The sequence below is a fragment of the Equus caballus genome, chromosome 27 (assembly GCF_041296265.1).
Source record: "Equus caballus isolate H_3958 breed thoroughbred chromosome 27, TB-T2T, whole genome shotgun sequence".
NCBI lineage: Eukaryota > Metazoa > Chordata > Mammalia > Perissodactyla > Equidae > Equus > Equus caballus.
In genome coordinates, this window is record NC_091710.1 from 36,485,117 (window position 1) to 36,508,039 (window position 22,923).

Sequence of the window (22,923 nt, forward strand, 5' to 3'; positions counted from 1 at the left end):
TTAATTATCAACAATTCGAGTTATATGATCCGTGGAGAATAACTAAAACCAATTGTGGCCAAGCTATTTAAGTTCTTTTTATTTGACTTGGAAAAAGCAGTTAGATTTACACTTGCCTTGTCTTTGCCTGTTTCAAATATGTAATCTACAAATTAAAACAAGCTGTTTTTGTACATTCTGTAATTTTCAAAGTACTTCACAGGTGCTATATCTGCACTAACTCATGATAGATGAGAAAACTTAGAGAAGTCATAATTTGTGTGAGTACCAGCATTAGCACTGGTCTCTGGTGTTCAAGGTATATATTAACAGAACAGAAACAACATATTTCATAATCTAAATAGGAATTGGTGAGGGAAATAGGGTGTTATTTTCCTGTTCTCTGTATCCCTTTTCCTTGTAAAGCAGGGTTAGCTCTATGTTATTTCTCTACATGGATTACAGTCTTTTTGTTTTTGCGTTTTCACAAGATTTCATCATGTTGTGCTAAGTAGATGATCTCAGGAGCTTTCTATGTTGTTTTACTTATTTATTACTCAAATCTAAACTTCTTCAATGTCAGGACTTCCTAGTCTTTTATGTCTATGTGATCATAATAATAGCAAAAGCCCAAAGTAGATCAGTCTTTTATGTTTTTTAACTATTTGTCTGGCTGTTGATTTCCTAAGTATGTTGTAAATGTTTTTCACATTTTGTTTTTTTAATTATCTTAAATAGAAATAATATTAATAAAGTAAGCAGTAGAAAATAAATATATTTGAGGGTCATCTCCCTAAAACATGGCACGTGTTCCTGAACAAAGGGCCAAGTTACTGACATTTCTCTAAAACGTGATCTGTCGTTCCTTTTTTACCTACATTTGTTGATGAATACTACATGTCAGTCACCATGCTGGATTTTGGAGGTAGAGTGGTAAATAAGGCAGCCGCTTTCCCTGATATATCCTAGAGCTCATAGCCCAGTGGGAGATTCAGACAGGAAAACAGGCAATTATAATGTAGTGTAAGAAATGCATAAGCTGGGGACTGTTGAGTGCTTTGGTGTTATGTTAGCACATTGGGGTAAGCTGAAAACTGAGGAGATACACATAGGAAATAACCTAAGGAAGAGAAGAGTGTTGTACGCAGAGGAAATAACGCTGGTAAAGACCCAGACCTATGAAAAAGCACAGCAAATGCAAGGTTCTCAAAGTAATTCACTATGGCTAAGCTTAGAATGCACAGGGTGGGAGAGTGGCAGGGGTTGAGGCTGGAGTGGAAGCCAGAGTCCAATCCTAAAGGACCTCTTAAGCTATGTGAAAGAATCTAGACTTGATCCTGAATCAGTGGGAAGAATTGGAGGGTTTTGTCTTGGAGGTGAGGCGATGAGGTTTCTATTTAGAAGGAGTGCTCTGGCTGTGCTGTGGAGAATGGCTTAGGTGGGGATGCAAGGTTGGAAGAAGGGTAAGAGTCTATTCAAGAGGCTACTGCAGAAAATCACTGTGAGAGGTACTGATAACTCGACATTGGATGTAGCAGTGAGAATGAAGAAAAATAGCTGGATTTTCGAACTAGTTAGGAGCCAGACTAGACAGTCCTTTCCTTGGTAATTGATTGTGTGTGGGGTGAAGGAGAAGGAGACAAGGACGCTGTCTACATTTCTTGGTAAAAGGGGAATTCTGTTTTTCCCTTTTATGGGAAATAGGAGAAGGAAGAGATTTTGGAAGGGAGATAACATGTTCCCTTTTAAGAATATGTGAGATGCCGGTGTGAAATCTGGACTGAGATGTTTGACAGGCAGTAGAATGTGTGGATATGGACCTTCGATCTGGGCTGAAGATAAAATGGATTTGGAAATCATTAGCCTAAATGGGAATTGAATTTGTGGTGGGGGTTAAAAATCACCCAGCCAGGGGCAGGCCAATGGCACAGCGGTTAAGTGCGCAGTTCTGCTTCGGCGGCCCGGGGTTCCCGGTTCAGATCCCAGGTGCGGACATGGCATCTTGCTTGGCACACCATGCTGTGGTAGGCGTCCCACATATAAAGTAGAGGAAGATGGGCACAGATGTTAGCTCAGGGCCAGTTTTCCTCAGCAGAAAGAGGAGGATTGGCAGCAGATGTTAGCTCAGGGCTAATCTTCGTCAAAAAAAAAAAAAAATCACCCAGCCAGAGTATATGCAGTGAGAATAGAAGAACTAATGCAAGCCCTCAGGGATACTAATATTTCAGTGTCCTACAGAAGGCAAGCTTGCAAAAGAGACTAAGACTGCCCTGCCAGAGAGCTAGAGAGAAACCCAGCCGATTTTGGATGTCGAAGGAGAATGTTTCAAGGAGAAGTCAGCAGTGACAAATGGTTACTACTGAGAGGCTAAATAAAAACTTTAAAGAGTCTCTTGGATTTAGTGAGAACAATTTAACTACAGTGTTAGGGTGGAAACTAAAATGTAGTAGGTTAATGAATGAGTGCGCCATGAGGAGTGGAGACAACCAGCACTTCTTATCAAGCAGTTTTGCTGTGAATGGGTGAAGAGTTAAGTGTTTGGTAGCTGGAGGAGAAGAGGTTGAAATGAAGAGAGAAACGAACTCATACACAACCAGGTGGCTGAGAAGGTAAGAGGCAGAATGGGAATCAGAGAACAGTGGGTGGAATTAACCTTACACAGGAATGTGCTAGTCCTTAGGGCTGTGCACAGATACAGTACTGTCTTGTGCCGCATAATGATGTTTTGGTCAATGACACACCACATATACGATGGTGGTTCCATAAGATCAGTACCTTGTAGCCTAGGTGTGTAGTAGGCTGTACCATCTAGGTTTGCATAAGTACACCCTGATGTTCGCACACTGACAAAATCGCCTAATGACACATTTCTCAGAACATATCACTGTCGTTAAGTAACACATGACTGTATGGGTTTTCTTTCACATACATGATAGGATTGCACTTTCCATCTCTTGTGAACTCAGGCGTGGCCACATAACTTAGTTTGGCCAGTGAAATGTAAGCAGATGTGTCATGTGTCAGTTGTAGGCAGGAGCTCAAAGTGTCATTGCGTGCTTCACCATATTCTCTTGTTCCTGTCATGGTGACTGAATGTTTGACATAGTGGATGCTCTATCAGACTGGGTCCGTCAGTGACTAGGATGAGCACAGTTTTGTCAGCCCTTAATATGGAGAAATATATGTTAATTTTTTTAACTGCTGAGATTTGGAGCTGTTAGAGCACTGCAGTCGAACGTATGTGGATTGTTACAAGGAGCATTGCTCTCTCTTAGGTGTCCATGGGAGCAGTGGATAAAAGAAGGGGGTGCAGATAAATTTGTTTATTTGTTGGTCGAGGCTTGTATTTTCTCTCTGAAGCGGAAGGTAAGCTGGAAGAATAGAAGGAGGAATACACTGGTGGGACTGGCAGGTTTAGGGCAGTATGCAACCTGAAATAGCTAGAATAGGTAATAGGTAGTTTATCTAGAATTACTCATTTTAAATAGCTAGAATAGGTCATTTTACGCAGAAAACAAGGAGACATTGTTAAATCACGGGAGGGGCCATTTAAGTTTGGAAATCATATGTCTAATGTAATCCTTATTTGAGTTTTCTTTTTCCCTCTAGTTGAGCTCAGAAGGAGACCAGTAGGGGCAGGCCGTGTGGATAGCTGGATTGATTCACGGTTGTTTCAGGTGGGTGAGATAGAAAGACCGGAGAGGAGAGTGGAAGGTACGCTGTGGAGTGAATGACATGGAAAATAAAGACCGTTAGCTGCTGATAGGGGAAGGAAGAAAGGTCCCAGTGAGACTGGAGGATAGGTAAGTTGTGGAGGGAACAAGAGTGAGAGAATTGGGTGAATGGGTTTTTGTCCATCAATTTATCTGTTCTGACATGTAACAGTACCGGATGCAACTCTGGTGGTGGGTAGCTGAAGTGGAGTAGAGGTTTGTTATTGGAAATGATGCAGATTAGGAAAGGCTAGGGTGGAAGATGTGTTGTGTGAGCTTTATTCAGTACTCAGTGATGGGAGGATGAGGATTACTGACTAAGCAAGGAAGAGAATGTTATGTTTTGAAGGCATGATTCCTAAAGGAGCAGTTTGTATGTGAGGATACAGAGCTAAGAGCGTACTGACTCTACCCTTGTTACTGAGTCAAAGTTAAGGAGAAGAATGAATAGTTTCCATTTTAGTACCTCTAGGGGTTCTAGCAAAGAGATTAAGAAAACATCCATTACAGATATAGAAGATGTAAGGAATTAGTTGTGACTTTGAAAATTTTACATAAGCTTTTTTCTTGATTAGGTGACAATATTGCAGTCTTAAAATGAGAAATTGTTAGGCAGTTAACGGTAACCTTCATTTCTCCCATATCTTACTTCCAAGGTCTCAAAACCAATTTCCTGATGTTACGACATTTTTATGAATCAGATAAACTTTTTCATATTTGCAGTATTTCATAGATGTATGCAATTGCTTCTGTTTAAATGATCTTGTATAAATTTGGCTACGTTTGATCTTTTACAAATTGCAGCCTTTTATTCAGCAGTATCAATTCTAACTTATAGACTGTTTCAGTGTGGATTATTTTATTAGATATAAGCCCATATGAATTAATAATAATTCATAGTTCTCTGATTAAAAAATATCAGTAATGTATGGTTTCTGAATATAAATGATCAAAACCATTAACAAATAGAGGTGAGAGTCAATTTTTAAGTAAGCTTTCATACTTGAGAAAGAAATGGAAAAACAGCAGCCATAACAATTAGGCAGGAGTCTCTGGCTTCAGAGATTTTGGCGATAAAAACTCTTTTCAGTATTCTCTTAAACCAGGCGTGTCATTACAGAATTTCCCTGTGAGGTTAAGTACTGCAGTGATTACCAACTACTGTTGTCTTACAGTTTTCTTCCGAGATGTTATCATTTGTAGATTGTATATAAAATGTCCTGTTCTAAAATAATCTTATCTCTTAGAAAGTGTCATGTAGCTAAAAATAGGACTGCTTTGTAATTTATATTTCCATCACTCTTATCTCCTCCTCTTAAGATGAATAATCCACTATGAACATTAAGAAATAGGATATAAATAAAAGGTGATTTGTGAGTATATTAGTTTCCTATTGATGCATAACAAATTACTGCAAATTTAGCGACTTAAGATAACACCCATTTTTTATCTTATGGTTTCCACAGGTCAGAAGTCTGGGTATGGCATAGCTAGGTTCTCTGTTCAGGGTCTCACAAGGCTGAAATTAAGGTGTGGGTGGGCTCCATTCGCATCTGGATCCCTGGGTCCTCTTCTCGGCTCATTCAGTTTCTTGGTAGAATTCAGTTCCTGGCAGTTGTAGGACTGAGTTCCTTGTTTTCTTGCTGGCTATTCTCTCAGCTCTTTGAGGCCACCCTCAAGTCCTAGCCATGTGGCCTCCTCCATAGGCAGTTTTACCAATGGGTGTTTGCTTTCTTCCAGGCCAGTAGGATGCCTCTCTGACACTTCACCTTCTTTGACAAAACTCACCTGATTAGGTCAGGTCCACCCAGTGTAATCTCTCTTTTGAGTAACTGCTTAGGGACTTTGTGTCTGTAAATCTTTGCCATGTAAGGTAGCATAACTATGGGGGTGCTGTTCAATCACATTTAGAAGTCTTGTCTATACTTCTGGGGAGGGAATTAAATAAGAGTATGGGTCTTCGGGGATTATTTTATTATTCCGCCTACTAAAGTCGACGAGCTTGCACTTTTAGAGTTTTATATGGTGGCTTATAAAATCAACATAAACAGGTATGGTAGTCAATGTATAGGACAACATTATTTAATATAAGACATTTAGCAATGGCTATAAAATTAAAGTGATAATAACGTGTATCAGTCAGGGTTTGGGCAGAGAAGCAGGACCACAAGAAGATGAACATACATGTATGTATGTATGTGTGTATGTATCTGGATTCGTTCCAGGGGTTTGACCTCGTGCCGCGGTGGGAGCCGGTTAAGGAGACTGTTTCCGTGTTTGCTGCTGGAGCTTGGAGACCAGGGGCAGTTGGGAAGGGAGGATGGCTGTAAGGTGGGAAGAACAAGAACAAGCTGAGACCTATGAGGATGGGGGAAGCTGTCCTCAGAGTGATTTTAGAGCTTATATTTTGGAAATTGCATAGTACTAAGAAAATAGTTATTCACAAAAATAAGTAGTTGGAAATGATAAGAATTATTTTAAACACCTCACTCATCTTGCAGGCTCAGGATACCAATTAAACTTATAAAGAAGTTTGGAAGAGTAATAGACATTTTCTTTTTCACAAGTGAAACTGACAATTAAAATTAAAAGGAAATGTTCAGTTTGTCTAATACTTAATTATTTAGAGGAATATATTTTAAAAATAAATTTTCTTACATTCAGAGTTTTATAGAAATGTTTAGCTCTCCCTGCCCCATTATAGGATAAACCACTGTTCTTCTATCAGATATTTATTTGCATTTTCAAAATAGAAAAATTATTTTGAATATTAAATTTAGATATTTTTCATTTTTATGGCTGATACTTTATGAACCCTGCATTTCTAAATTAAGCTTATTAATATTATGGAGAATATTAGGAAGATAGCTAAGTTGGGACAACCATATTTTTGAGTTAACATTTCTCTATCAGCTAAAATAAAACAAAATAAAAAAGTGAGTTCTTCTCTCATTTGAAATATTCAAACAAGCACCTTACTTTCATTCAGCTACTGACAGACTGGTATTATAAAAAAGTAAATTATGGAATCCATTGTCTCCATTCTTATTACCCAGTCTGAATAGTGTAGAATTTAAAGATAATGCCTTAATAAAATTCACAATTTATATGGTATTATTCTATACTGTGTTGAAAGATACATACATTTTTTTAATAGCCACTTTTGTTTGTGCATTTACAGTGACAGCTTGAACATATTTGTCAACAGCTTTTAAAGAGCTGCTTTTCATGTTGCTTTCCTGCTGTGGCTTTCATATTTTTATCAGATTTTATTGTATATTTTTCTAAATTCTTTGCTGTGCCACAGCTGTTTACCATATTAGAATTTTCTTTTTCGTAGACACAAGCTAGACTGCGTTTCCCAGCCACCTCTACATTTATTTAGGGCCACGTCACAAAATTCTGGACAATAGTATGTGAGTGGAAGTGATTTGTGTCATCTCTAGCCTGGCCCATAAAGATCTCCCCTGGGCTTGTGCTGGATTGTTTGGAGGGCTCGTCTGCATTGTATCACAAGCTTGCCCATGGGGGTCTTTGTTAGTGTGCCCCTGAGATTTAGAAGGTAGAGGAGAAGAGAAGCCACTGTTCTTCAGAAATGGTTGAGGCAGATTCTTGGGCAGATAGATGGTTTGAATCATCCTTCAGGAAAGTCCAGGAGAACTACTGTGTTAATTTCTTATTGTTGCTGTAACAAATGATCACAAATTTACTGGCTTAAAACAACGTAAGTTTATTATCTTATAATTCTGGATATCAGAAGTCCAAAATTTGTCTCACTGGTGTCACTAAAGTCAAGATGTCTACAAGGCTGGTTCCTTCTGGAAGCTCTGAAGGGAAAATCCATCTGCTTGTCTTTTTCAACTTCCAGAGGTTGCCTGCATTCTTCATGATTCCTTACTTGCGTGACTCCAACCTCTTGCTTCCATCCTCACATCTGATTCTGATCCTCTTGACTGCCTCTTATAAAGACCCGTCTGGTTATATTGGGCCCACTTGGCTAACATAGGATAATCTCCCCATTTTAAGATCCTTAATCACATCTGCCATGTAAGGTAACATGTACCAAGTTTCTGGGAATTAGTACATGGGCGTCTTTTGGGTGGTGGGGGTGGGGCATTTTTTACCCTACCACAGCTGCCCACTTAGCTGTTGCAGACCAAGGTAGTTGCTGGAAGCCTTTAAGAAGTCTAAGAGTCCCAGGTGAGCTCTTGAGAATCACCCGTTTGGTGTTGCACACCAAGATTGTCTGTAGCTGCTTTCCTTACCTTAGTTTTTCCTGTACTTCCCAACCGTCTTCTAAGCTTCTTCTCATTATCTAATTAAATACCTAAATTAAATACTCTAATTCAATACCTTCATATTGGGAATACATGGAATGATTTCTCCTTTTTCCTGGCTGGTAGAAAGCTCTTTTGGCCATGTAAAGAGTGACCAGGAAAGCCATGTGCTGCAGATGGCGGAGCAGCTATCAGCCCAAGTGTCGGTGACTGCTTGTGACTCCCTGCTGTTCCGGATTCTGCTCAGGACTGTTCCATGGACACAAGTTGCTAGAAGTTTGGGCTCTATTTGATACTATAGTAGTACAGTCTAGGTTACTCTTACTAACAGAAATGTTCGTTGAAAACTAAATGCTAAAACAAATCTCATCTCGTTCTGTGTATTTAAACACACCTGATTTGGGTAGTACATTTTCCTTGTATTTACATCTATGAGTATATTGTACAAACAGACTCATAACATTTGTGTCCATCATTTGTTAAAAAGTCGCAGTCTCAGCCTCTGAACTAGCTCATTGGTGTGCATTCTCAGTTTGTTCTCAGTCTGGACTACATTATCAGATGATGGCACTGTTTGCATATTTAGGATAATGTGCTCCTATAATACACTTTTTGCAGTGTCTAGACTAAAGCATAGAATTCAGTAGCTGTTCGTTAATAGGACACCCCTCTGTCATGTGGGCTGCAGCCGTCTGATTGCTAGGATATTTTCATCATCAAATATAAAATGGTTCTGGAGCCCAGAAGCAAATCTTAGTGGCTAGTGTTTTGAGGAACACAGCTTTAAAACCATAGTATCATTTCATTTATTCTTAATAGGATTTTTTTTTTTTGAGGAAGATTAGCCCTGAGCTAACATCTGCTGCCAATCCTCCTCTTTTTGCTGAGGAAGACCGGCCCTGAGCTAACATCCATGCCCATCTTCCTCTACTTTATATGTGGGACGCCTGCCACAGCATGGCTTGCCAAGCTGTGCATCCGGTCCGTACCTGGGGTCTGAACTGGCGAACCCTGGGCCTCCGAAGGGGAACGTGTGAACTTAACTGCTGCACCACCGGGCCAGCCTCAGGATTATTTTTAACAGTTGGTATTTTTATCATTTTAAGATGAGAGAACCAAAGTTCAAAGATTTTTGTCCCACAGTGACACAGCTGGTAAGGGAAGGAGCTGAGCCTCAAACAGCAGCAGTCTTCTAACTCTAAGTTCACTACTGTTTCCATCAGGTATGCCTCAGAGTAGACAACATACTTGTTTACTTTGCCTCACAGGAGACACGTATTCCTAAAAGTTGTTACATGCATGTATTTTGTTTTAATGTGTATTGTGGTCTCTATTAGTCTTCACTTAGCACTGGCTACCAGGAGGGGCTTTTATTGAATGTGCTCTTGGCTAAGACAGTGGGGTGCCCAGTTGGGAATCTGTAAAAAAGGTTCTAGTCATTGCTCTTCTTTTAACTGTCATCTTGGTTAAGCCACTCTGTCTTTCTGGGTCGTAAGACTTTTGTCAGTTAAAAAAAATCGGAGTTGAGCTAGATCAAAGATGGCTTTCAACTCTCCCATCTTATCATTCCCTTTCATGAAAGAACTGAAAAGTCCTCCAGGGCACTAAGGGAAGCTTTATTTTCAAAAGAAAATATTAACTTGAAAAATTAATATTTTAATTTAATATTAAGTAATATTTTTTCAATTAAAATATTTTCCAACTTATTGTTTCTTTCGTTACCCACCATTGATCATTGTCACTCTCCAGGCACATCTTTTAATTCTTCTGTCAAATATTAGCATAATGTCCTTTAAGGGCTGGCCCAGTGATATAGTGGTTGGCTTCACGTGCTCCGCTTGGGCGGCCCAGGGTTCACAGGTTCAGATCCTGGGTGCAGACCTATACGCTGCTCAGCACGCCATGCTGTAGAGGTGTCCCATGTACAAAATAGAGGAAAATTGGCACAGATGTTAGCTCAGGGACAATCATCCTCACCAAAAAAAATAATACTACTAATATAAAGTCCTTTATATTATTCATCTTCAAGCCTCCCATAGAACTTAGTCAGTATCTTGCCCAAATTAGGTGCTTTCTTAAGTATTTGTTTAATACTTAAAATAGTAGCAAACATTTCTTAAGTACACAAGGTCCCCCTCAGCTGAAATTAAATAGTATTTGGAAAGAGGCTAGGTTGTGAATCTAGTTAAAATGATGAACAGTCTTTCATAGAAGTGAAAACAAACTTTGGAATTATTTATATAAAATTAAATCAAAATATGAAAACTCATTCAGTTGATCATATGCTTAAAATTTAACTTTTAATTGCAAGTAGTCATGATTTGTTTTAATGAACGAAATGAGTAAGTGCTGATATTTTTTGGTGTGATTTTTCTAAGTAAATTTACATAGTGGCGTGATGGGACATTTTCAGTTAATGCTTGACTTTTGGAGCATGATTCTGGAGGTCATTTTCACAAAAATATTTCAGGTTTACTAATTTTCTCAGGGGCATGTCACAATTCTTTGATATTCATATCCTTCTTTTTTGAAGTACCTAATGTCATCGTCTTTGTTGGTTTTCTCTTGTTATATGTTAATTGTTTTAATTCTGACAGACCCTCATTTGTCAGTGTGAGTTTTGCATATAATTTAGGTAGTTCTCCTGCATCATTTTTAAAAAATCAATGTGATGAAATCCTTTGCCATTTTTAAGTGCAGTTAAGTGTGAGAATGACCAAGAAATAGTGTGACGTGGTGTGTTGGGATAGATGCTAGTGTTAAATGAGGGTGGATGTCTGCATAGGGACTACTTTTATCAGTGGTTGGTTCAGTAGTGAATGTAGCGGAAATAGCTTTTGCCTTTCTATGCAACTTTGTATTTTTTGTGTGCGCATGTTGAATACTTGGATGAGGAGGATCTCCTGTGGCCAGTGCAGGACTGAGAACTGCTGTGAAGTTGCTGAGATAAATGGCTTGTTTGGGTTGCCTGTAAGGAAGGACTCGTTAAATAAAGTGTGATACCTATTATTTTTGTCCTCTGTATGCCTCCCCTCCTTCATCTTAACAACTCCTTCCTTATGACCACATAGTTAAGTGTATTACCAGGCTAGGCTGGTTATCCTACTCATCCCACTTGTCATATTTGGCACAGGGCTGGGCGCGTGATTTAGAGCCGTTCACTGGGATTTTTCTCAATGGAACTGGCAGCTAGGTAGGTTACCTTGCTAATTGGCACATGAAATTGGAAGGATGTGATTTTAGGTTGCCTGTCACTTCTGGCGTGCAAAACTGTAATGTACAGAATTAAGCAGATAAACAAAGGAGATTTTTCACTGATTCAATAAATATTTGAGCAACAACTCTATGCCAGTCTTTGTTCTAGATGCCACCAATACAGAAATAAACAAAACGTAAAAATTGTTGCTGTCCTGGAGCTTCTATGGCTAGAGGGAGTACTGAAACTACCAGTCAAGTTCTTGGATCTACTCATCCCTGAAAACAGATTTATCTCCATCCTTCCTGTTATATGTACTTATACGGTCCCTTTTTGGTCAACCTAGATTGAATTAGGCTTATGCCATTTTTTTTTTCAGGGAAGAGTTTGCCCTGAGCTAACATCTGTTGCCAATCTTCCTCTTTTATTTTTTCCTGCCCAGACCCAGTGCATGGTTGTATATCCTGGTTGTAAGTCCTTCTAGTTCACCTCTGTGAGCTGCTGCTGCAGCTTGGCAACTGACAGATGTGGCACGGTTCTGCCATGATGGATCTGCCTGATGGTTAACCTCTGGACCATCAGGGCTGGCTCGGGCTTATGTCATTTTTAATTAAAGGCATTTTGAAAGCCATTTATAATTTCTTTCAGCTTTCAGCTTTATTAAGAGGATAATATAGATTTAAAAATATATAAATAAATTCAAATTGGCGAATTTAAGTAAAACTTTGTCATATATTTTTAATTTTTTTTCAATTTTTGGTAATTGGAGATTACCTTGTCCTTTATTTTTTTCTCATATTTCATTCCAGGCCTTAACCTCATGGTTTTCTGGTAAAGCCCTTTGATTGACTACTTTCTTTAGTCATTCAGGAAGAGGTTACTATTGTTTACTAAATATTTCCAAGTAGAACTGCTTTAGACTTGATAGTTTTTTGGTAAATTATTTTTGAAGCATATTGTATGATTATGTATTGAATGAACAGACTTTGAGAAGTCATTATAAAAATTCAATTCCCTTTATTACTATTATATATGATTAAGAATATGTGAAACAGAGGATGGCCTGTGGCATAGTGTTTAAGCTCACTTGCTCTGCTTCAGTGCCCTGGGGTTTGTGAGTTCGGATACCTCCTGTGCACCTACACACCACTCATCAAGCCGTGCTGTGGCGGTGACCCACATACAAAATAGAGGAAGATTGGCCACAGATGTTAGCTCAGGGATAATCTTCCTCAAGCAATAAGAGGAAGATTGGCAACAGATGTTAGCTCAGGGCTAATCTTCCTCACCAAAAAAGAAAAAAAAACCCAACAAAAGTTTATTTGTACTCTTACAATTAATGTGTTGAAATACTTTTGTCCTAGAGGCTTCTGAATTTGGTATAACAAGTACTATAAGATAGATAAGCAACTTAATTCTTTTAGTCACTCATTTGTCATAGTGTTCTACCTTCATTTGCATATAATTTTTTTGCTACCTGCTGGAAAACATGGGCAATTTATTTTCGTACAAAATATATACTCCTTAAGTTTAGACTAATTGGGGTGAGAATCAGAGGAGATTTCACCATATGAATTTGAGATACCAAATTGTAGCATAATGATAATGAAACTACATTATACATACACATGAAGTTTATTTAACCCACCTCAGAATACGTGTGTAATATATCCTGACATTGAGACCAGGGCCAAAATAATAGCTTATGGCCAGAGGGGCCAGATGTTTAGAAGTAGGGTGACCATGTAACTTATTGTCCAAATCAGGACACTTGGGAGTGAAAAAAGGTGCAGTTAAGAATTTTGGTGAGATAACAGGAGTGAACTGGGCTGACCCTGGGCTGGCTGGGAGATATGGCCCCCTTCATTAGAAGTAGGAGAGAAAGGTTTTAAAATGGATGCAGAGCTAGTGTTTAGTACGTTTTTGTTGATTGATTAGAATGATTTTATAGGAATCCTGATAGAAAATTTCTCTTTCTCTCTGTTGCGCTCTTGTGTATGATTTGCTATCTGCTTAGGGGTTTCTCTGTGGTGCTCTGGGTGCTTTAGTGCTGATTAATTCTCGAATTTTTAAACTCAGCTTTTAAAATTTTACCATACTCTCTCTGTCTTTTCATCAGTTAGCAACTCATTTTCATTAAAAATAGAAGTTTATTTGCATACATGTGTTTATAAATAATGAAATTTGGATTATACACTTAAAACATTGGTAGACAATTTTTCTCAAAAGAGCTCGTAGATATAAAAAAGGCACCCACATTATTGTTACTCATTTATTGTTTATAGCTTGTCTATAACCTTGTAAATTCTTGGTAACTTTCTCAGAGTAGTGAAACTCTGATTTTGCACAACGTATATCTTCCCTGTAATTTATTTCATAAAACACTTTAGCATAGCTTTATGTTTTAATCTTTATGCATATGTTTTAGTCTTTTCCTCCTATTGAAACAATATTTTATACACACACACATAACACACACACACATACATACAGATGGAGTGCTGAAGCATATTATTGAATGTTAACTGATCTTCTTAATGCTGCTTGATGGAATTGTTTAAAAGATTGTATTCTTGTATTCTTTGGTTTGGAATATGTTATAAGTATATTTATAGCATATGAACCTGCATAAATTCAAATATAGACTTATGATTTTGCCCCGCCTTTGTTAGTCTAAAGAAAGCTCAGACTTTTCATTGAGCAGCAACTGTTAGTAGTTTTGAGCTTAGAAGAAGAAATTTGGAAATTATTTTAAGAACATGTAACTTTAGATTTTATTTATTTATTTATTTATTTATTTATTTATTTATTTTTTTAGTTGAGGAAGATTAGCCCTGAGCTAACTGCTGCCAATCCTCCTCTTTTTGCTGAGGAAGACTGGCCCTGAGCTAACATCCATGCCCATCTTCCTCTAGTTTATATGTGGGATGCCTGCCTCAGCATGGCTTGATGAGCAGTGCCACGTCTGCACCTGGGATCTGAACTGGCGGACCCCAGGCTGCCGAAGCGGAACGTGCGAACTTAACCACTGTGCTATCAGGCCGGCCCCAAAAGGAGATACTGTTAATGATTACCGCATGGCAATTGTAATAAACTAGACTGTTCCAAGCATCTCTAATGCAAAAAGCATGAATGATGTTGTTTCTTAAGAATAGCGTAAGTGGTATATTTTCATTTAGATATTTTTAAAAAGAAAATTTTCCATCTCACTCAGTGGATCCTAGAGTTAATAGTCAAAATAATATTTTGTTTGATGTTAATCATACTAGAGCAGTTTGCTTCTGCATAGTCTTTTGAGGTAGAAAGCATGTTTTGACCTCTCTAATTTTCATTTGATTAGGTTTTATAGTATGTCTCTTTAGTTGTTATTTGATGAGTTTTCATCCTTCTTTAATTCTTCAAACATGTCTTTTTTAGTTCTTTGAATATGTTTATAATAGCTACTTTGAAGCCTTTGTCTGTTAAGTCTAATATCTGGACCCGCTCAGAGGTGGTTTTTCTTTCATCTGCTTTTTTTTCTGTACGAGAGTCATACTTTTCTGTTTCTCTGCATGTCATTTTGTTATTTCTATGCATGTTTTTTGTTCAAAACGGGATATTAGATAAGATACTTCAGCAACTCTGGATTCTGACCACCTCCCTTACCCCCAGCTTATTGTTGTTCCTTTTACTTTTTGTTTGTTTAGTGGCTTGCCTGGATTAATTCTGCTGAGTCTATTTCCCTTGCAGTGTTCAGCCTCAGATTTTAATGTTTAGCTTTTTTGCTCCTTGTTTTTGTTTTTAAGCCTGGTTTTCTAGGAATTGCCAGTGATAGGTTAGAGGTTGTGATTAAGAAGTCTTCTATCCTCTGCCAGTGGATCTCTGTGTGGTTTGAGGAATGTTTTCAAAGTTCAGGGAATTTTCATGCCTGCTCTGCCTTTAGCCAGGGAAGAGCAGCTTGCAACCACTTTTTCTGGTTGTTCCCGAGTGTGTGCAGTGTAGTATCCACGCAGCTTTCCAGACCACTAGGCTGAGTGTAATCTTAGCAGGGCTCTTTTTGGCTGTCTCTTTTCCTGAATCCCTCTGTTAAATTTATGACCAGTGTATTGTTTTTCTTGCTGCTGCTAGTATGTAACTTTTCCTCTAATTGCTTGCCAATACAATCTCTCTTGTCTTACATAATACCTCAGGCAGTGCTGTGCAGCTGCCAGTTCTCAGGTCTTGCTTTTCTTCCTGACAGAGCCTCTGGTGTAGTGTGTTGGAGCTGGGGAAGGGGGAGACGGTGTCCTGTTTCTCCCTGAGTAACACCTCTGCTCTATGAGTAGGAGTTAGCAGGACCTGGTGGCCCCTCCTGGTGTGGAACCTGCACCTCATGCCCTGTGAACAGGGGCTGGGCAAGGGAAAGGAGCCGCCGCCTCTTCCTTGGACTCATCTGCCTAGAACGGAACTGCTGCAACACAGAGCTGGGCTGGCAACGGGAGCAGTTTCTGACTCAGATGCTGTGAACTTCTGCTGTTTTTACCAAGATTCAGTAGAGTAGCTTGAATAAATGCTTCTCACTTTTTCATGCCCTTAGATCAATTTCCAGAGACTTTAATGATTGTTTTTGATAATTTTCACTAGTTTCATTCTGTTTTGCTGAGGAAGAGGGTCTGCCAAACTCCTCTCACAGCCTTTCTGGAAATCCTGAGTCTGGAAAGTCAGGATTTTTCCTTCCTGATCTTCGGTCCACTCATTCTGTAATTCCAGTGGCTTCCAAACTACTGTTAACATAATATCAAAATTCAGCTTTGAGATAGTATGGCACATAGCTAGGATGCGGTTGATGTAGCTGTGAAATCTCTCTCTCCAGTGAACACCAGGGTGGATGTGACAGCCTAGATGGATGTGCCATCTGCTGTCACTGTTCCACGTGTATCTGTATCTCCAAGGTGAATTTTCTCCCAGATAGGGGAGAACAGTTCTTTTGTTGAGAATATGTATACATGGTAGATGTACTGCCCCGCTAAAATGGCCCAACTAAAATTGGTAGTGCCTATTAAAATTATTATGAATTTTTAATGAATGGCATAATAATATTTAAAAAAATTTAAGATAGGAAAAGTAACATCATAATCTGTACCCTCTCACAGTTGCTCCTTTTCTGCATATTATTTCTTGAGTTTAAGACATGTACAGTTGACATGTTGAAATTAGGGTTTTTACCTGTTGTTGAAATTAAATATAATAGCATTTGAAAGAGAATCAAGATTATTCTACTTTCTCAGGACTGATTTGACAATTTGTGGTTTTCTGTGGTTTCATATCATATGAATTGTTTTTTTCTGTTTCTATAAAAAATGCCACTGGAGCCCAGCCCCGTGGCTGAGTGGTTAAGTTTGCGCTCTCAGCATCAGTGGCCCAGGGTTTCACTGGTTCAGATCCTGGGCGCGGACACAGTGCCGCTCATCAAGCCATGCTGAGGTGGCAACCCACATGCTACAACTAGAAGGATCTGCAACTGGAATCTACAACTATGTACTGGGGGGCTTTGGGAAGAAGAATAAGAAGGAAAAAAAATGAAGAAGATTGGAAAACAGATGTTAGCTCAGGTGCCAGTCTTTGGGAAAAAAAATTTCTTTGAGAATTAAAAAAAAAATGCCACTGGAATTTTGATAAGCATTGTATTGAATCCGTGGATCACTTTCTGTGGTATGGACATTTTAACACTCTTCTAATCCATGAACATGAGATGTCTTTTCATTTGTTTGTCTTTAATTTCTTTCTTCAGTGTTTTGTAATTTTTTTATATGTCTTTCACCTCCTTAGTTAAATTTATTCATAAATATTGTTTTTTTGGTGCTATTGTAAATGGGATTGTTTTCCTAATTTCCTTTTCAAATGGTCAACAGTATAGAAATGCATACTGTTGCAGGAAATGTAAAATGGTGCAGCCACTGGAAAAGAGTATGGAGATTCCTCAAAAAATTAGATATGACTACCATATGATCCAGCAATCTCACTTTTGGGTAGTTATCCAAAACAATTGAAATCAGAATCTCGAAGAGATATCTGTACCCCCATGTTTGTTGCAGCATTAGTCCCATAGCCAAGATTTAGAAACAGCCTAAATGTCTGTCAGCATATGAATGGATAAAGAAAATTTGGTATATGCATTCAGCCTTAAAAGAGAAGGAATATGTGACAACATGGATGAACCTGGAGGACGTTATGATAAGTGAAATGCCGGTCACTGGAAGACAAATAGTGCATGATCCCATTTCTGTGAGGCATCTAAAATAGTCACATTCATAGAATGGAAGAGTGAAATGGTAGTTGCTGGGCTTTGTGGGGAGTTACTGATCAATGGGCGTAAAGTTTCAGCAGAAGATGAATACGCTCTGGAGATCTGCTGTGCAACATTGTGTCTATAGTCAACAATAACGTTTTGTACACTTAATTTTTTCCAGAGGGTAGTTTAGATCTCATATTAAATGTTCTTACTATAATAAAATAAAATTTTCAAAAATTATGCCCCTCCCTCAAAAATAGATTATTGTAAACACCAATTGCAAAGAATTATGAAGGAAACAAAACCTGACAGTAATACTGTATTAGGACACATCGTAGGCTATGCTTCCTCACATCTCTGAAATGTGTATTCTGACTTTAATTAGCCAGGAAGCATTAAGTAATGTCAAGTGAATAGGTTAATAGGAATGAACATTTTGATAGGAGGAGGTGTCACTGCTGATGTGGTTTTCCTTTTCCTCTGACCTGCTGTACATTCCATCCCATCCTGGGAAGCTGAAGAGGCAAATTTTTTTCTAGAAAATGCTTTAGAATTTCTCTGTAGCATCTCTTGATTCTAATGATTTTTTGATCCTAATTTGGGTTGTAATTGTTGATTGGGAATAGTGCTGTATAATTTTTGTCAGGTTTTTAAACTTCAACTTTTAGCAATTTGATAATTTAAGAAAGTAAAAATGTTTTAAAAAATTCAATATTAAATAGGTTAACAATTATTAACATTTGCTTATACACACACGTTTCAGATATTGTTCTTTATCACTATAAAGATAATGAGCAGTGGATTGGTTTATTTTATTTATTTGTCAAACAGCTATGTAGTACTTATGTAGTATGTGACAGACACTGTTTTACGCACTTTACAAGTATAAATTTAGTGCTCTGATTTTCCTACTAATTGTGGTTCATTAAACATTTAGTATTTAATCACAATAATTATAGAATTCAGTACTATTTTGGATTCTCTTCTAAGTTGTGTTTTTGTTTAAATAAGTTCACAGTCACTGTGTAATAGAACGAAGAGCAAATAAAACTCATGTTAGATTTGAAAGCTAGAGCTGTGGTGGTCAAGAGTGAAAGCCATGTTACGTGGAGGAATATTGGAAGTAACTTGGCAAGTTTATTTTAGAAAGATAAAGGCTTATAGTTGTTCCCTTTGAATTTTTTAAAATATATCTTCTAGGGTTAAGACTTATTCTTTTTAGGTCCAGTGGATGGATATTACATGGGTAAATATAGGCACTTATAAGGAAGCATTTTGAAATATTATCAATGTTCTGAAATGAAGTTGGCCACCTGGTGAGATAGCAAGCTAATTTTTACCAGAAGTGTTCACCTTTGGTGATCAGCTGTCAGGATGTTGTACATGCCGCGTTATGTGGGAGGTTTAATTAAATTACATCTACTCCAATGCCAGTTATATTCTTTAATGAAGGAGATGGTAAGGGATTTAAACAAAAATGGAATTTTTTTGGATTATCTTTCTTGGACAGCTCTTAAGAGGGTGCATTATAAGAAGCATGAATCATTTATATATTCTAAACCAAAAAAACCCACTCTTATTTGAGAAGAGACTTCTCTTAAATGAGGATACAGTTTTAGGAAGGAAAAATCAGGAAAGAGAAGGGAGGGGAATATCATCTTAGTAAGCAGATGTGCTGAATCAAATCTCAAGACAGATGGTCTAACTAGATTGTTTTCTCTACTAATGGGGCAGTATTTTGCAAGCAAAGGTTGTTAAAAACAGCTACTTATGGGGGCCGGCCTGGTGGTGTAGTGGTTAAGTTAGTGCACTCTGCTTTGGTGGCTTGGGTTTCGTGGGTTCAGATCATGGGTGCGGACCTACACACTGGTCATCAAGCTACACTGTGGCAGTGTCCCACATACAAAATAGAGGAAGATTGGCACAGCTGTTAGCTCAGGACCAGTCCTCCTCCTGAAACAAACAAACAAATAAAAACCCCTCAACTTGTGGAAAGTGTGATCAAACACAGTGGCTTAACTGTTTAATATTTTTGTGGGAATTAAAACTATTTAGATGCTTAATTTATCTTAATATAATGTATTTAATATTTCTTTAACATATTCTGAATTGTGAACTTCGTATACATATTATTATAGTTTTGAGTAACTAGATAGAGGACAAGTGTATTGATGTGTCAGTGAGTAGTTGTAAAATTGTTAGTCTCAGCAAAGCATTGACTTGAAGGCAAACTGATCAAGGAGGAGAGGAGTGTTTGGTTTCTTTCTTTTTGTATTATATTGTGCAAGTTGGAAAAGATTCCACTTACATATACGAATTGTCTTATAATTCTTTTATTTGTTTTGACTAATTTATTTATTGATCATTAAATGTTTGCTAACACTCTTAAAGGCATTTACAGGTTTCGAGGGAGTTTAAAGGGGAAGAAGTTACATTCCATTCACAGACTCTCTTTCATGAGGGAGGCATTATAAAAACTAACAAATGTAATGTGATAAGTGCTAGGTAGATTCACTTTATGACCTGGTAAGAATGAGTCCATATCTCTTCATGGTAAGAACTGGAAAGGCTTCAGAGTTAGGTAATTCACTGAATTTCGACTTGATTAATAGGAAAAGTTAGACATGTTGATAAAGGCTGTGGGTTGGATATGGAGCTTGTTTGTGTGGGTGTGGGTGTGGGTGTGTGGTGGTGAAGGGAGGTGAGTGGAGAATCCCATGTGGTGAGAAGAGGATTCACAAAGGTCCAACAATCTGAAAGTGTACTGAGTTCAGGGAATTTCCAGTAGTGGGGCCTTTAGCAAGTGCAGGGTTCTGTTGGGATTAACATGAGGTGAGGCTGGACAGGTATAAATGCAAACCAAGCATGAAGGGTCTGAAATGCTATTCAAAGCATTTGCAATTTATCATGTGGGAGATGTGGAGACGTTGAAGGATAATATACAGAAATATAAGACACTGCATATCTGCATTTAGAAAGATAACACACAGGAGTTTAGAGGGGATTGGAGGTTGCTGCTCCCTTAAATACAGACTCAGAGAATAAAGGCCAGTCAAGGCTTTGAAAGTACTAGTTTGGAAGAGATAATGAAAGGATGCTGGTGTTAGGGTGAAAGGAATGGAGAGAAGGGGATAGAGTCAAACATTTTAGGAGGTGGAAGGGCTATTAGGGTGTAAGGGCTGAAGGAGTCCTTAGAATGGGGGCTGTAGAATGGATTCTCCCTTTCTGGTTTAGGCAGCTGATGGATTCACTGGCTTCAGGAATACAGGTGTGGGAACTCTTTTAGGGTGTACATGAGTTCAACTTTAGATGCTTGGCATTTGGGGTCCTTGGCAATTTCGTTTAAGGTTCAGGAGAGAGGTGTAGACTTGGGATCCATAATAGGTGTTACAGATGTGTGAGCTGATAGTTAAAGCCATGAATGTAGATGAGGTCATCCAGAGAATTCGTATAGAGTGAAGAGGGCAGATGTCAGAGAAAGCAGAATTCTTAAGAAAACCGGTGAAGAAGGCTGACCAGAAGTACTGAGGGAGGTGTGAGGAGAGCTGGGGGAGTGTGACGTCCAGAAAGTAGGGAAACATTTTAAGGAGGGAATGAGTAATGGTGTCAAATACTATGTTCAAATAAGATAAAGCCAGAAAAGTGTCCAGCAGATTTGCTAGTTCATTTTTAGTTTGTCAAGAACAGTTTGAGTGGTAAATATGGAGGATTGAATGTTGTGGGTTAAGGAGTGAATTCAAGGTAAAAACAAACGGAGAGATTACCTTTTGAAGAGCAGGGGGGTGGAGAAGTACACAGTTAACTAGAAGTAAGTATGAATTCAAAGGAGGAGTTGTTTTTCTTTTTTTTTTGTGAGGAAGATTGGCTCTGAGCTAACATCTGTTGCCAGTCTTCCTCTATTTTATGTGGAATGCTGCCACAGTGTGGTTTGATGAGCGGTGCTAGGTCCACGCCCTGGATTTGAATCTGTGAACCCCAGACCACCTAAGTGGAGCGTGTAAACTTAACCACTATACCACCAGGCCGGCCCCTTGTTTTTTTTTTTTGTTTTTTTTTAATGGGAGACACTAGAACCTGTCTATAGGAAGAACATGAGAAAGAGCCAATAAATAAGCTGAAGATATGAGAGTGAAGAGGCAGAGGGCTAAATAATTGATCAAGGTCCTGGGCTAAATGGTTAATCAAGGTCTTGGAATGATTAGGTTCTTGGAACACAAGTAAAGGGGTTATTACCTCAGACCCATGCAGGACAGACACCTCTGGATCAGGAGGACTAGAGGTAATTAGTGTAGATGCAGATAATTTGGGGCGAGAAGTTGAAGAAGCTTATGCATCATGTCTTCACTTTTCTCTGTGAAGTAGGAAGCAAGTCATCTGGGCGCCAAATCTTATATATCATTCAAGGCCAAACACGTCTACTGCTGTGGAGCCTGGGCCGACGTGGACAGCAGCTGGGGGATAGAATCCGTAGCTGTGTAATTGGTGCCAACATCAGTTTAATATAGCGATTCTCAGCGTAGTCCTTAGACCAGCAGCTTGCAGCATTGCCAGGCGCTTGTTAGAATGAACATTCTTCAGCTATAGTGACCCACTGACTTTCAGACCCTTAATTAAAATGAAATAGGCCCTGTAGTGACTCTGAAGCATGCTCAGGATTGAGAACTACTGCTGGTTGGGGGATTACACTTTGGAAACCACTGCTTTTATTAATAGCAAGTTTCTAGACTCCCTTAGGCCTAACTTATTCCGTTATAACAGCTGTGTTTCATCTTGTGCTGAAACAATTATTTACCAAAAATTTGGTGATAATCAACTGGCTGTGTTTTCAGATTTTAACTACTTAATCATTGATTTACTGCTAAATACGGCACAAAATTGAAGCTAATGAAAATGCATATAGACTTTATTCTTTTCACTGCTTTTTCTGTATCTATCCTGATCTTGAGTTTATTTTTAAAAAGACTTTTTTTCTGGATATGTTAGCTTTCCAGAAACGTACCTTTTCCATTTAATGTGTTGTTATAACATACAGTTTTGTTACTATTTCTTTCTTTTATATTTAAAAAAAAGGATCCACCATTCACACTTAAGTGACACCGCCATGTTTTTTGAATAGCTCTTATTAAATCTTGTTTCCCTCTGCTACCCAGAAACATTCTAAAAGGAGGATTTCTCAAAGTAGGGTTTTAAGTACTTGAATAGAATAAGTGAGTAGGGTTGTAGAGGCTGTTTTGCCCTTGGCCTTTAATAGAATTGACGCTTAGATAACTTAGTCCCTGACTTGAGCTGCATTACCAAAGATGGTATAAGTTAATGGATTCATGGCATAATTATGTGCAAATGCTATTTTATACCATTACTTTTTAAATGTTCTAAATTCATTAAGTGTTTGAGTTTTTTAAAATTATAATCATTTGATTTCATTATTTTCAAATTAACACAGATCCTAATTTTTTGCCTTAGAATTAAAACTTTTTCCCCCCAGGTAATTGTTCTGAAATTGCTAGC

General features: G+C 38.2%; 1 protein-coding gene across 6 annotated transcripts in view; it reads left to right on the forward strand.

Moving 5' to 3' along the window:
- Positions 1 to 22,923, forward strand: part of TUSC3 (tumor suppressor candidate 3) — a 223,681-nt gene that overhangs the window by 17,662 nt on the left and 183,096 nt on the right. For 3 of the 6 annotated variants that reach the window (XR_011433380.1, XM_070253460.1, XM_070253461.1), the window contains exon 2: positions 3,589 to 3,656. The exons of the other annotated variants lie outside the window; for them this stretch is intronic. The gene's annotated coding sequence lies outside the window, so the exon portion shown is untranslated. The remainder of the gene's footprint in view (positions 1 to 3,588; positions 3,657 to 22,923) is intronic. 6 annotated transcript variants of the gene reach the window in all.